Genomic DNA, 13,963 nt, shown 5'->3' with positions numbered 1-13,963 from the left:
TCTGTCTGTGTCTGGACCGGGCCCCGTCTGCCTACCAGCTGGAAGCACAACACTGACGAGCTGTGCTGTTTGAGAGGGAGAGGGAACCCTGAGGCTGGTCTGTACAGTTTGCCTGCATCCTTATTGTACTCCTGTTGTAGGTGGAGGGCTCCCATCTGTCCTAACTCTGTGTTCAACCCTGTGCTGGCATGTGGAGGAGAAGGCAAGGCAGTCAGATTTGCCCTTTGGAAACTTATACTCTGTTTGTGAAAAAGAGACAGAGGTTCCTAGAAAGGTAATTCTGAATTCCAGGCTGCAAGTGCTAGAAGTCAGTTGAGTGGTCCAGACAGCAAGAGTGAGAGGAATCTCTGGATGGAAGAGCTCTGTTATTTTTTCACCTTTGGGCATTACTACAACTCCAGTTCCACAGAGCCCAGAGTACAAAGTCATCATGTGTGAGAAGATTTAAAACTTTCAGTTGTTTTTGGGCTCAACTTGAGCCAGCACTTTGGTGAAGCTGCCAAGTTATGCCAAATCTCTAGTAGTGATATGGTGTATATCTCGAGGGAGGTGGTAATTCTGGTCTCTCCTTCGTGCTGGTTAGTCCACTTTTAAATTTTGAATTCAGTTTTGGATTTCACCTTGTCAGAAACATCTTGAAGCAGTGAAAGCCTGCACAGAGGAGTGACATGACTGATGAGGGCTGTGGAAACCATGAAATGGAGAGCATTCAGTACAATTCAGTGTCTATAATTATCTATTAAATATGTGCCAGGCACTGTTCTAGACGTGGGGAATGTGACGGTAAATACATATAATTACATAGCGATACATCCATCCTTGTATAATTTACAATCTAATGAAGAAACTTTAACCTGGAAAAGAAAAGATTCAGATAATATAATTCCTATCTTCAAATGAAATAGAAGTGGAGGAATCAGGCTTGAAGATGATAATGGTTAGCAATGAAATTCTTACTCTATGCCAGGCACCGTGTTAAGCTCTTTGCATAGTTACTCTTTTAAGTTTATTAACAGCCTTATGGAGTTGGTATTATCGTCAAGGACTGGAACTTTGGAAAGGTTAAGCATTTCATTCAAGGACACACTGAGGATGAGCACAGATCTGATTTCAAAGCCTATGCTGTTAAGTACTGCTGTATTGTGTCTCTTATTCTAAGGGCAGAACCAGGACCACTGTGGGGAAAGTAAAATATAGGCATATTCTTCTGGAGTAAAGAATCGCCTAACAGTGCTATCTTGTCATAATAGAGGCTTCCTTGGTAGGTAGATAGTGAACTCCCTGTCACTAAAGATTGGCAAGTAGAACACAAACCTCCACTGACTGGTCTACCGAGGGGATCCTTGTATCAGGTTGAACTAGATAATGTCTAATGAGAGGAGAAAAATGGACTTCCTAGAGGAAACGTCAGAGAAGGCAATGGCAACCCACTCCAGTACTCTTGCCTGGAAAATCCCATGGACAGAGGAGCCTGGTAGGCCGCAGTCCATGGGGTTGCTAGGAGACTGAGTGACTTCACTTTCACTTTTCACTTTCATGTATTGGAGAAGGAAATGGCAACCCACTCCAGTGTTCTTGCCTGGAGAATCCCAGGGACAGGGGAGCCTGGTGGGCTGCCGTCTATGGGGTCACACAGAGTCGGACACGACTGAAGCGACGCAGCAGCAGCAGAGGAAACGTAGAATTGGGATAGAGTGGAAAGGGATGGGCAGCCTGAGCAGTAGGAAGGAGTGTGAGCAGAGATGTGGAGGCAGGAAGAAGCATGGTTGGTAGGTTTGGTCGGACAGAGTACTGTGGTAGAAAACCACAGGACGAAGACCTGAGAAGGAAAGGGGGCCAGGCAACAGGCTGAGACACGTATACGATCTGGCAGCTGTAGGTTTTTAAGGACAACAGCCAAGATGAACATATCTGAGCTTTTGGTCACATCTCGAAGTGTCACTGACTTTCAAAGGACCCAAATTTTATTTGTCTGTGCTGGGAATAGTGCCATGTTCCCGGTGGTGAGAGAGGCTGAGAGGTTTCCTGAGGTCTCTCCGAGGACCTGGCCACCCGACTGGGAGGTGCGTGGCCCCACAGTCAAGGTGATGTGTTCCGAGATGCACACATTCCTGGATATCTTTGTCATCTGCTCCTCTTTCTTTTTTCACTTTACGCTGAATTACTTTGTCAATGAGGGGAGGAAGAAAATGTTCTTTTTAGAGGAATGTACCACAACAAAAAGCTCATCAGCACAAACTGTTCTAAAATAACACAAAAGCTGTCACCCTGCTCTTCCCTGTGCCAGTGGTGAGCTGTTCTTTTTCAGCGGAGCTTCTGCCTGCCTGGGCTTCTTCATCTGCTCTCCCTGCAGTCTCGGGCCTCTGGTGGGCAAAGGGGCCTGCCAGTCTGGGTTTCTCATGGTCAGTTATAAGCTACTTCCTTTTTGAAACAGATAGTCGTGGTAGCAAAGTCTATGTGTTTAAGACAATCTCAACATATACGGAGTTCAGGATCTAACTATACCTATTGGGTGGACAGCTCAGAGCTTGGAACATTGGTTTATGGACTCCGAGACAGCAGAGATGAAACCCTGGTTGTGCTGGTGATCAAGGACCTGAGATTTTTATGACCCATTTAACAGAGCTGCTGATTACCCAAGGAGCCTAGTAGCAGTCTACAAGGATACTATATTCAGGCCTCATTTATTCAGCCTCGTATCAGTAAGTTTTTCAGATAACTGAACTATAACCTGATTTCTAGATATTTAAAAATTTTAGCCATTCTTGAGATCAGGTCTCCTTCTTACAGACTATTGTGAACAGTCTTCACTTTCTTTGGATAGTTCGGAGCAGGTCTGCACAGCCTCTTGCACTGTTACTCTAGTGCCCGCATTCCCGTATGCATTGAGGTGATCTCTTTTTATAGTTTCCTGTCTCTTCTTTGATTCATTCTCATTTCTAATTGTTCTATCTCTGCTGCTGCTGCTGCTGCTAAGTCACTTCAGTCGTGTCCGACTCTGTGTGACCCCATAGACGGAAGCCCACCAGGCTCCCCCGTCCCTGGGATTCTCCAGGCTATGAGCTATGAAATTAAACTTATAGTACACTGACATTCAGCCACCATTTTACAGAAAATATGTAGTCATTTGTGTGGAGGAAGCCAGTTTGGCTTCTCAAGCGCCATCCTTGCTTGCTTTTATCCTAGACAAGGATTGAGGGACCTTCAGATGGGTAAGATGGCACTGTTGACACTGGTGTCCTCCTTGTAAGGCTGATAGGGAGTTCTCGCAGGCTGGCAGGGTGGGATTTCATGACCTGTGTTCTACTGAGACCTCTGGTGGAGACACTGCCTTTGGGCAAAGGATTTGCAGCCATGGTATGGCACTTCAGCCTGTCCTGACAGTCTGAGGTGTGTAGACAAGAGCCTTGCTAAAAACACTGGCCCCTTGACTGGACCAGACAGTTTGAGGGCAGTTTTATTTTCTTCTGTGGCGCCTATATAGAAAATAAAGGACATTTGTTTAGCCATTAAACAATTCTTATTGTCATATGGATGATAAACAAGCATATGAAAACATACTCAATATTGTTAACCACTAAGGGAAGTACAAATTAAAACCACAATGAGATATCACTACACACCTCTTTTCAGTTCCGTTCAGTTCAGTTCAGTCGCTCAGTCGTGTCCGACTCTCTGTGACCCCATGAATCACAGCACGCCAGGCCTCCCTGTCCATCACCAACTCCTGGAGTTCACTCAAAAACCCATGTCCACAGAGTCGGTGATGCCATCCAGCCGTCTCATTCTCAGTCGTCCCCTTCTCCTCCCGCCCCCAACCTTTCCCAGCATCAGAGTCTTTTCCAGTGAGTCAACTCGTCGCATGAGGTGGCCAAAGTATTGCAGTTTCAGCTTTAGCATCAGTCCTTCCAATGAACACCCAGGATCGATCTCCCTTAGAATGGACTGGTTGGATCTCCTTGCGGTACAAGGGACTCTCAAGAGTCTTCTCCAACACCACAGTTCAAAAGCATCAATTCTTTGGCGATCAGCTTTCTTCACAGTCCAACTCTCACATCCATACATGACCACGGGAAAAACCATAGCCTTGACTAGACGGACCTTTGTTGGCAAAGTAATGTCTCTACTTTTTAATATATTATCAAGGTTGGTCATAACTTTCCTTCCAAGGAGTAAGCGTCTTTTAATTTCATGGCTGCAATCAGCATCCGCAGGGTGGCTGAAATTAAAAAGTGGTCAACACCAAGTACCATGTGATGAGGAAGAGTCACTTGAACTCTTACAGAGATTTTTATAAAGCTGAACAACATAATTTAATACATGTCTCAGCATTTCTACTTCTAGGTATTTACCCCATAGATAAATGAAAGTTTATATTTGTACCAAAACCTGTACACAAATGTTTTAGCAGCTTTACTCATTATCACCAAAGATTGGACACAAATCAGATGTCATTCAATATGTGAATGGAGAAAACAAACTTTGGAAAACTACTTAGCAGTAGAAGAAGTGAACTGCTGATGCACACAGCATAGAGGAATCTCAAAGGCATTATGCCGAGGGAAGGAAGCCATCTCGAATAGTTACATACTGTTAATATATGATAACATCTAATGACTTTCTGGGAAACTATAGAAATGGAGGCCAGATCAGTGGATACCTGGGATAAGGGATATGGGGTGGGTTTGATTATGAAGGGACAGCATGAGGGAATTTTTTTGGTAATAGAATTGTCCTGTGTCTGTGTTGTGGGGCAGTTATAAGAACTTACATATATACTAAAACTCATAAGAAGATATTCTGCCTCCCCCCCACTACAGTTAATTTAATCATATGTTAATTAAGAAAAGTGTTCCTAGCATACCAATGACACACAATTCAAGCTCAATGAATGCTAATTATTGCTGCTTTTCTGTTTTCTCTATACTTCCAGGAAAGCTACCTACATCTGACACTTGTATTTTAATGTTTGTGTGTGTAATGACTGACTAATATCACTGTAGCAAGCATGCTGTTAGACTGGGGTGGTAGTCTTACACAAGGGTGTGATCACACATTTTGGGGAGGTGAAGATATATAGGTTAGTAAGAGCCTGGGAAGCTGTAATGCCACAGGACTGGAAAAGGTAAGTTTTCATTCCAATCCAAAAGAAAGACAATGCCAAAGAATGTTCAAACTACTGCATAATTGCACTCATTTCACACATGAGTAAAGTAATGCTGAAAATTCTCCAAACTAGGCTTCAACAGTACATGAACCAAGAAATTCCAGATATTCAAGCTGGATTTAGAAAAGGCAGAGGAACCAGAGAGCAAATTGCCAACATCTGTTGGATCATAGAAAAAGCAAGAGAATTCCAGAAACACATCTACTTCTGCTTCATTGACTACGCTAAAGCCTCTGACTGTGTGGATCACGACAAACTGGATGGGAATACCAGACCACCTTACCTGCCTCCTGAGAAACCTGTATGCAGTTCAAGAAGCAACAGTTAGAACCAGACATGGAACAACGGACTGGTTCCAAATTGGGAAAGGAGTACATCAAGGCTGTATACTGTCACCTTGCTTATTTAACTTATATGCAGAGTACATCATGCGAAATGCCAGGCTGGATGAAACTCAAGCTGAAATCAAGATTGCCAGGAGAAATATCAATAACCTCAGATACGCTGATGAGACCACCCTTATGGCAGAAAGTGAAGAGAAACTAGAGAGTCTCTTGATGAAAGTGAAAGAGGAGAGTGAAAAAGCTGGTTTAAAACTCAGCATTCAAAAAAGTAAGGTCATAGCATCCAGTCCCATCACTTCGTGGCAAATAGATGGGTAAACAATGGAAACAGTGAGAGACTTTATTTTCTTGGGCTCAAAAATCACTGCAGATGGTGACTGCAGCCATGAAATTAAAAGAATGTTGCTCCTTAGAAGAAAAACTATGACCAATCTAGACAGCATATTAAAAAGAAGAGACATTGGTTTGCTGACAAAGGTCCATATAGTCAAAGCTATGGTTTGTTCCAGTATTCATGTATGGATGTGAGAGTTGGACCATAAAGAAAGCTGACTGCCAAAGAATTGATGCTTTTGAACTGTGGTGTTGGAGAAGACTCTTGAGAGTTCCTTGGACTGCAGGGAGATCCAACCAGTCCATCCTAGAGGAAATCAGCCCTGAATATTCATTGGGAGGACTGATAATGAAACTGAAGCTCCAATACTTTGGCCACCTGATTCGAAGAACTGACTCATTGGAAAAGACGCTGATGATGGTAAAGATTGAAGGCTGGAGAAGGGGAATGACAGAGGATGAGATGGTTGGATGGCATTGCCGACTCAGTGGACAAGCGTTTGAGCAAGCTCTGGGAGTTGGTGAAGGACAGGGAAGCCTGGTGTGCTGCAGTCCATGGGGTCTCAGAGAGTCAGACACGATTGAGTGACTGAACTGAACTGGGAAGTTGCAGAATATACTTAAGCTTCCGTTAGTGCCTGTTGTGTCTGCTGTAGGGTATAGCATGGGGTTAAGGGCTTGTGCTGCAGAGTCACACAGACTTAGGTTTAAACCTGGCTCTCCCTTTACCAGGAGAAGGCAATGGCACCCCACTCCAGTACTCTTGCCTGGAAAATCCCATGGACAGAGGAGCCTGGTAGGCTGCAGTCCATGGGGTCGCTAAGAGTCAGACACGACTGAGCGACTTCACTTTCACTTTTCACTTTCATGCATTGGAGAAGGCAATGGCAACCTACTCCAGTGTTCTTGCCTGGAGAATCCCAGGGACGGGGGAGCCTGGTGGGCTGCTGTCTATGGGGTCGCCCAGAGTCAGACATGACTGAAGCAACTTAGCAGAAGCAGCTCCCTTTATCATCTGTGGAAACTTTGAGAAGTTAATCTCTTTAAGCATCAGTTTCCTCAGTAGAAGTGGAGTGATGTTAGTCACCTCATGAAGTTATAGCAAAGATTAAATGAAATAATGTACATAGGGACTTCCCTGGTGATCCAATGGCTAAGACTGCATGCTGCCAATGCAGGGGGCCCAGGTTTGATCGCTGGTCAGGGACTAGGTCCCACATGCTGCAACTAAAGGTCCCACATGCTGCACCCAAAGATCCCTCATGCTGCAAGAAGGATCAAAGGTCCTGTGTGCTGTAACTGAGACCCAGCACAGCCGAATAAATGAAGATTAAAAGAGAAATAGTGCATATAAAACACTTAGTGCAATGCCTGGCATATAGAAGAGTCTCCATGAGTTTTTGTTGTTATCTTCAGAAAGAGCATGCATTTTGATACAGATAGGCCTGTGTTCAAAATTTGGTTTTGCCTCTTATTGGCTATGTGACAAATAGGCAAATCACTTCACCTCTTTGAGCCTCAGTTATTCAGCTATTAATATTTGAAGAGGGCGACTCTCTGCATGGTTGTTGTAAGAAGTTAATGTATGCAAAGCACCAAGCACAAAGGCTGGCATATGATAGGTTCCAAAGTCATGTTTTATCCCTCCCTCAACATGATGATACAGATAGTGAGGGCTAGCCTGTATTGTCGGAGAAGGCAATGGCAAGCCACTCCAGTACTCTTGCCTAGAAAATCCCATGGATGGAGGAGCCTGGTAGGCTGCAGTCCGTGGGGTCGCTATGGGTCGGACATGACTGAGCGACTTCACTTTCACTTTTCACTTTCACACATTGGAGAAGGAAATGGCAACCCACTCCAGTGTTCTTGCCTGGAGAATCCCAGGGATGGGGGAGCCTGGTGGGCTTCTGTCTATGGGGTCACACAGAGTCGGACACGACTGAAGTGACTTAGCAGCAGCAGCAGCAGCAGCCTGTATTGTAAGAATTCCAAATCAGTTCCCTCATCATCCCAGGGCACCAATGCATTCAACTCTGGGAGCCACCCCCAGCAGCTTGGCCGACGTGCCGAGAGCCAGGCCACTGCAGGAGGTAGTTCATCCAAGTGGCTGATGTTAAGGGAAGCGGGGAGTGATAGAGCAGGGACACATGTTTCTAGGGGCCACAGCTTCTCTGTCAGCTCACTCAGCCTCCTGCCTATGCCTTTATTTTTTGAAAAGGTCTAGGTGAGAACTTGTAATTTCCTCCTACCTATTTGGAAAGCTAGAGGATTTGGAACAAGGCTGTGTTGTGGTAGGGTCATCAGATCTCCTTGACTCCAGCAGGATGAAAGTTGACTTGCTCCTTACCTGTTTTAAATTGTTCTATCAAGAGGCATGCCAGGTCCTCGGAGGCTGTGAGAGTTGGGGAAGAATGGACTCTGGCCCCAGGTGGAACCAGGCCTGGGTGAACTAAACCCTAAGAGGGGCAACTGGCAGTTCCACTTGCAGATAGCCAGAGGATCAGTAGGAATGAACTAGAGGGGCAGTGGTCCATAAGGCCCTGTGTGCTTCTAGCACAGAGCCAGTGCTGTAGCCAGTATGCGCTAATTTGGATGAAGTTAAGTAGCTGCATTATGCTCATAAGTTATCATCATGACTAATAGTAATTGTTCCCTCCTCAGGCTTGGGACCTCATTTCTTTGTATCTGGGTAGCTGTGTACTCTTCTCAGTATTCCCTTGCCTCTAGTTTCTCCTCCACCAGCACATGTCCATGCTGTCAGTGATCTTCCTAAGGTACATTTGAGTTTCCTTATATTTTTCTAACCAGTGACTGAAGCCAGGCCATGGCAATAAAAGCACTGAGTCCTAACCACCGGACCCCCAGGGAATTTCCCAGCCTTAGACACATCTACCACTCTGATCTGACACTTGTCTTTCTTTGGGTCATAGTCATTCTGTGTTTATTCCAGGTGCCTTTGCTCAGATAGTTCTCCTTTCTGGGAATTAAGTTCTCATATCCCTTTCTGGTTCTGTCTGTTTCAGTCTTAGATGTCCTCTGGAATACCCCTGGCTCACTTTTCGTGAACCTTCCCTGACTTTCTCACCCCTCTGATCTCTCTCATCTCAGTATGAACTCCTGCAGTGCAGTCTCCATCGCTCATTTAGCACTTTATTAGAGTGACTTGCTTTGTACCCTGATGATTTTGATTGTATTATTGCCTAAAAATTTGCCTTTTGCACTACTACTGGAATTTCTAGAGCACCGCTCTGAACCTTAGTCTACCTTGTGAAGGGAGTAGGGTGGAAAAGGAGCACTCATAGAATGTACCAAGTCCTCTGCCGGCTGAGTACATAAACGGTTTCATTTACTTCTCAACCACTCTAAGAGCTAGGTTTTATTAACTCTGTATAGAGATGATGAAATGATAGGAGAGTGGCCTGCCTTCACTTACTAAACTAAGTTCTGACGTGCCTATCAGTGCTCCTGCAGTCTGACTTTAGCTCACCTGACTAGTCCTTGTTACCCTGCTCTCTCTTACTCTATGCTGCAGCCATCTCAAACATGCTCCTAGTATCACTATGCCTTTGCTCCAGATAAATCCTCACCTGGGCATCACTCTGCCTCCCAGTTTTGCCTGTGAGAATTCTACTTGTCCACCAAGGCCTAGATCAGGATTTTTCAGCTGCAAGCATTATTCACATTTTGGGCCAGATTGTAGGATATTTAGCACCACCCCTACACACTGGCTGCTAATAGCAGCCACCATGTTCCCAACCCCATCAAATTGTGATAACCCAAAAGTTTTTTTTATCACCAATTGTCAATTGGCTTCTCAGGTGGTGCAGTGGTAAAGAATCTGCCTGCCAGTGCAGGAGACGAGAGAGACGAGGGTTCAATCTCTGGGTTGGAAAGATCCCCTGGAGGAGGAAATGGCAACCTGCTTCAGTATTCTTGCCTGGAAATTTTCCATGGGCAGAGAGGCCTGGTGGGCTGCAGTCTGTGCACATATCAGTTGCCCTGGGGGAATAGAATTTCTCCCAGTTGAGAACTACTGGCCCTAGATTAAATGTTTTCTCCAAGAAATCCTATTTGTTCTCCTACATTGGGAAGTAATCCTTCCTCTCCCATGCTCCAGAGTACTGGGTGTGAAGCCCTCATCTGGCATATTGCTCTGCTCTATATTGTAATTAGTTGGGTTCATCTGTCTGTCCTACCAGATTGTGAGTGCCTCCAATAATAGGAACCTGGTCTCATCCATCACTGCTTCTCCCCCAGTGCTTGTCGCAGGGCCTTACACACAAAGGTGATGAGTTGTGTATTTTTTATTTGAAAGCAAAGATCCTATCTTATTGCTGTGTGCTCCTTAAATTGTTCCTCTGGGGCAAGTGAGAATATAGAGTTAGCTGGTCAGTGATGTGGGGGACAGGGTGCTTCTGACTTGGGAGTTCCTGGCCAGGATAGCAGCTAAGGCAATGGTGGGCTGTGTCTAGGGGTTGCTAGGGTCTGGGTTCCAGCCGTGTTTGGGACCCCTTCCTTGCCCCTCTGCCCTGTTCTGTGAATCACATACAGAATCTGAATGGAGATAAAATCACTATAGTCAAAACATTAGGACAGACTTAGAGAAAGACATACAAGAGGTGTATTGTTTAAGAAAAGAAGACACTGAGACTGCTGAAAGGCTGTGTGACTAAGCAAAGAAATGCACAGGCACTGGAGCAAGAAAAATTAGGGTTTTAGGTGTACTTTCACCAATTAATAGTTGTATGACCTTGGAAAGTTCTCTGTAAGCTTACGTTTCCTAGATGTCAAATAGGGATAGTAATCCTTACCTTGAAAGATTATGGCAAAGATGAAATGACCTCGTGTATAGAGAGTCCCCAGCCTGTGGTTTAGTTGCCAGCAGTTGTATTACTACTTTTTCTACTCCTACATGGCTGTGATGGTGCTGGGTACTTCACTCACATGATCTTTACAAGAAACCTCTACTGTGGGGTAGATAGTAATTTTTCCATACAACTGGTAAGGAAACTGAGACTGAAGTAGCTCATAGTTATCTATTTTTTAGGGTTATTACAACTCAGATCTGCCTCAGGCTGATGAAAGTATTTCAGACTTGTGATCGTACACCTCTGTGATTTTGCTAAATACACTTGAGTTGTATACAAAGTTGGTAGTGAATTATAACTCAGTGAAGATGCTAAAAAAGTAAAAGTGTCACTACATTGGTTGAAGTAGTGGTCACCTCCAACTTGCCTTTCTCTAGCCCAACCCATAAGAATCCCTAGGGCTCTATAAAAAAACACATTGAAAACCCTGTTGACTTCTATCTTTATTTCTTCCTCTCCTTACTTTGACAGATATGCAGAGGTGCTTCCAAGTCCAAATCACCATGGTTTCTGGAAGCAGAGATCCCTGGTTAGCTAGCTGAAAGCTAAGTTGCCTCTCTTTCTAGGCAGGTGTGGATGGCTTTGAGGACACCAGACTGAAGAGCCTTTGGGAGAATTCCTTTCCCTCTTCCTCCCGCCCTCCATCCCTTCATTTCTCTTTTTTGGTAGTTGTTCTAGGGAAGCTAAGGGAGAACCCTGGTAATAATTCCCTCTCACCCACAGATCAGGGACCCGAATCAAATTCTAGCCCCTTATCATATGGAACTCCATAAGGGGAGATGTCAAAGGCAGCTGGCTAATTATCCCCAGTTTTATTTTTCCTGGGTTTGCCTTGTCCTCAGGGCCTTCCTCTAATTTCTACTGCTTCTACCATGCTGCCCCTCAGAAGCAGAGTTCTCCCCTGAACCCAGTCCTGAAAATGGATTTTCCTTGCTTCCTCTTGGAACAATTTTGACAGCCTGAAGGTGTTTTTTTTTTTTTTTTTTAAGTTTACTACATGTAAAGTAGGGCAGAAGAAAATAACTACACACAGTTATTCAAATAACGTCAGCATAAGTTTTGATGTATACCTTTCTGTTACTGCAATTATTCTTCTTTGACCTAAAGTACTGTTATAGTATGGAGGCACCCCGTGGGTTTTTTGCCTTCTAGTTCCCTGCCTATCTCCTGGTGCAGTCACCATCTTATCTCCTGCCTTGTGGAACATGCTGACCCCTGCCCTTAATTCGGACAGAGCACAAACTGAAGTCTGCTCGAGCCCTTTCGACAGAACGGAGATGATCAATAAGTGAATGGTATCATTCGTCAGGTGAAACCTGCTCTTTTGGCTAGGGAAAGGACCTATCCTCATTTTCCTTGTAAATACCTACTTAATGGACGGCTGTAGCATTCAGTTACCAGGGCTGGCTCACAGTCAGCTTCCAGGCTGCAACCCCACTGAGTCCAAATTCTGTGACCTTGCTCTAACTTTTATGAGGGCTTCTTGGTGTTTTTGTGGGTTTCTTAGAGTATTTGGAAATTGACTTTTAAAAAGCCTGAACATGAACTTTGGAGTCTGACCTGAATTCAAATGCAAGCTTGCCAGTGTACTAGCTGTATGACCAAGTAATTTGGAGGCTCACTTGCCTCATCTGTAGAATAGAATAGAGGTGAAAATAAGATACCCTTTGCCATTCTTAAGCCCTTAGGCTAATGGGAGAGGCAGATATGTAAACTGGCAATGACAACATCACGTCTTCAGGTCTGTAATGGTGGCGTGCACAGGAGACTGTGGGAATTTCAAGAGGAATAGGGGTGAGGTGTTGAAGAAGACTCTTGAGAGTCGTTGAGGAAGACTCTTGAGAGTCCCTTGTACCGCAAGGAGATCCAACCAGTCCATTCTAAGGGAGATCGATCCTGGGTGTTCATTGGAAGGACTGATGCTAAAGCTGAAACTGCAATACTTTGGCCACCTGATGCGACGAGTTGACTCACTGGAAAAGACTCTGATGCTGGGAAAGGTTGGGTGCAGGAGGAGAAGGGGATGACCAAGAATGAGATGGCTGGATGGCATCACCGACTCTGTGGACATGAGTTTGAGTGAACTCTGGGAGTTGGTGATGGACAGGGAGGCCTGGCGTGCTGTGATTCATGGGGTTGCAGAGAGGCAGACACGACTGAGCGACTGAACTGAACTGAATCTAACATGTGCTGGTGTAGCAGAAGACACATTGTCAGCCAGCACTCAGGGAAGGGTAGCTGTTGCTAGACAAGCTGAGCTACACATCCGAGGGAGTAGGCATTGTTTGCAATCTGTCCCAGCGCCTTAGCCAGATACAGGGTGAAGCAGCAGCTCCCCCAGATGGCTTCGCTCATGTTTCCAGGAAAACCCAGACGGTGGTTTGCTTTGATAGATAGGGAAATTCTTTCTCACCAAGCAGACTGTTGTTTTCCTTCCTTCCCTCTTTGTTGGTGAGTCTGCTTTGTCTGTTCGGGATGGCAGTCCTATGAATGGCAGGGGTTAGTTGTAAGGCTTCTCTTTGTGTGTCTGTATACGTGTATATGTCTGTTTGTGCCATTGTGTTTATGTCTTTGTGTGTGTGTATACATCATTTTGTGCCTTTCTGTAGTTGTATGTGTCTTTTTGCATTTAGATGTGTCTGTGTGCATAAGAAGTGGAGAAGGGGAGGAACACTGAGCCAAGGAAGGAGCTGAGAGAAGACACATAAACCAGGTCAAAGGTGAAGCAAAAGATTAGGAGAGAAAGGTGAGGGTGCAGTGCAGTGTGCAGGACTTGGGGGTAAACACAGAGCCAGAAGTATAATCAGGGACCCAAAGATGCTGTTAGTCCAGGCAGGATCTGGGCCCTGTAACATGGTAGTAGAATGCGAGGGTAGTCTATGGCCAAAAATGGTCAAGCCAGAAGAGAGAGAAAAGTTCTGTTTCAGGTATTAAGTAAGCTTCTGGATCTTTCTGTCTTCGGAGGAGTTGGCCACTGGCTTCCAAGGTCCTGCTCGTCTTCATACCTGACTGCTGTTTGCTTGTCTGTGTTTATGTTGATGCCAGCCTCTCTGTGCATGTCTGCATCTATGTGTGCATCGTATTCAGTGTACCTAATTGCATCAGAAGCAACTTGTTTCCAGTGCAGTGTCTCATTCACGTGAGGACCCAGGATCGTACCGCCCCCTTTATTTGTTCTTGTGTTTCCCACCCTTTTTCTCGGTCTTCCTTCTCTAGACATATTTACTGTCTGCTCTGTGCTGGATGCTGAT

The 13,963-nt window shown here is 45.0% G+C and overlaps 1 protein-coding gene across 4 annotated transcripts in view; it reads left to right on the top strand.

Moving 5' to 3' along the window:
- STIM1 (stromal interaction molecule 1) overlaps positions 1-13,963 on the top strand; it is a 206,424-nt gene that overhangs the window by 121,497 nt on the left and 70,964 nt on the right. The window lies entirely within an intron of this gene.

This window comes from Moschus berezovskii, chromosome 14 (assembly GCF_049115385.1).
Source record: "Moschus berezovskii isolate FMDL1 chromosome 14, NW_MosBer_1.0, whole genome shotgun sequence".
Taxonomy (NCBI): domain Eukaryota; kingdom Metazoa; phylum Chordata; class Mammalia; order Artiodactyla; family Moschidae; genus Moschus; species Moschus berezovskii.
The sequence above is the reverse complement of the archived record's forward strand: the minus strand, read 5'-3'. Positions and strand labels throughout refer to the sequence as shown.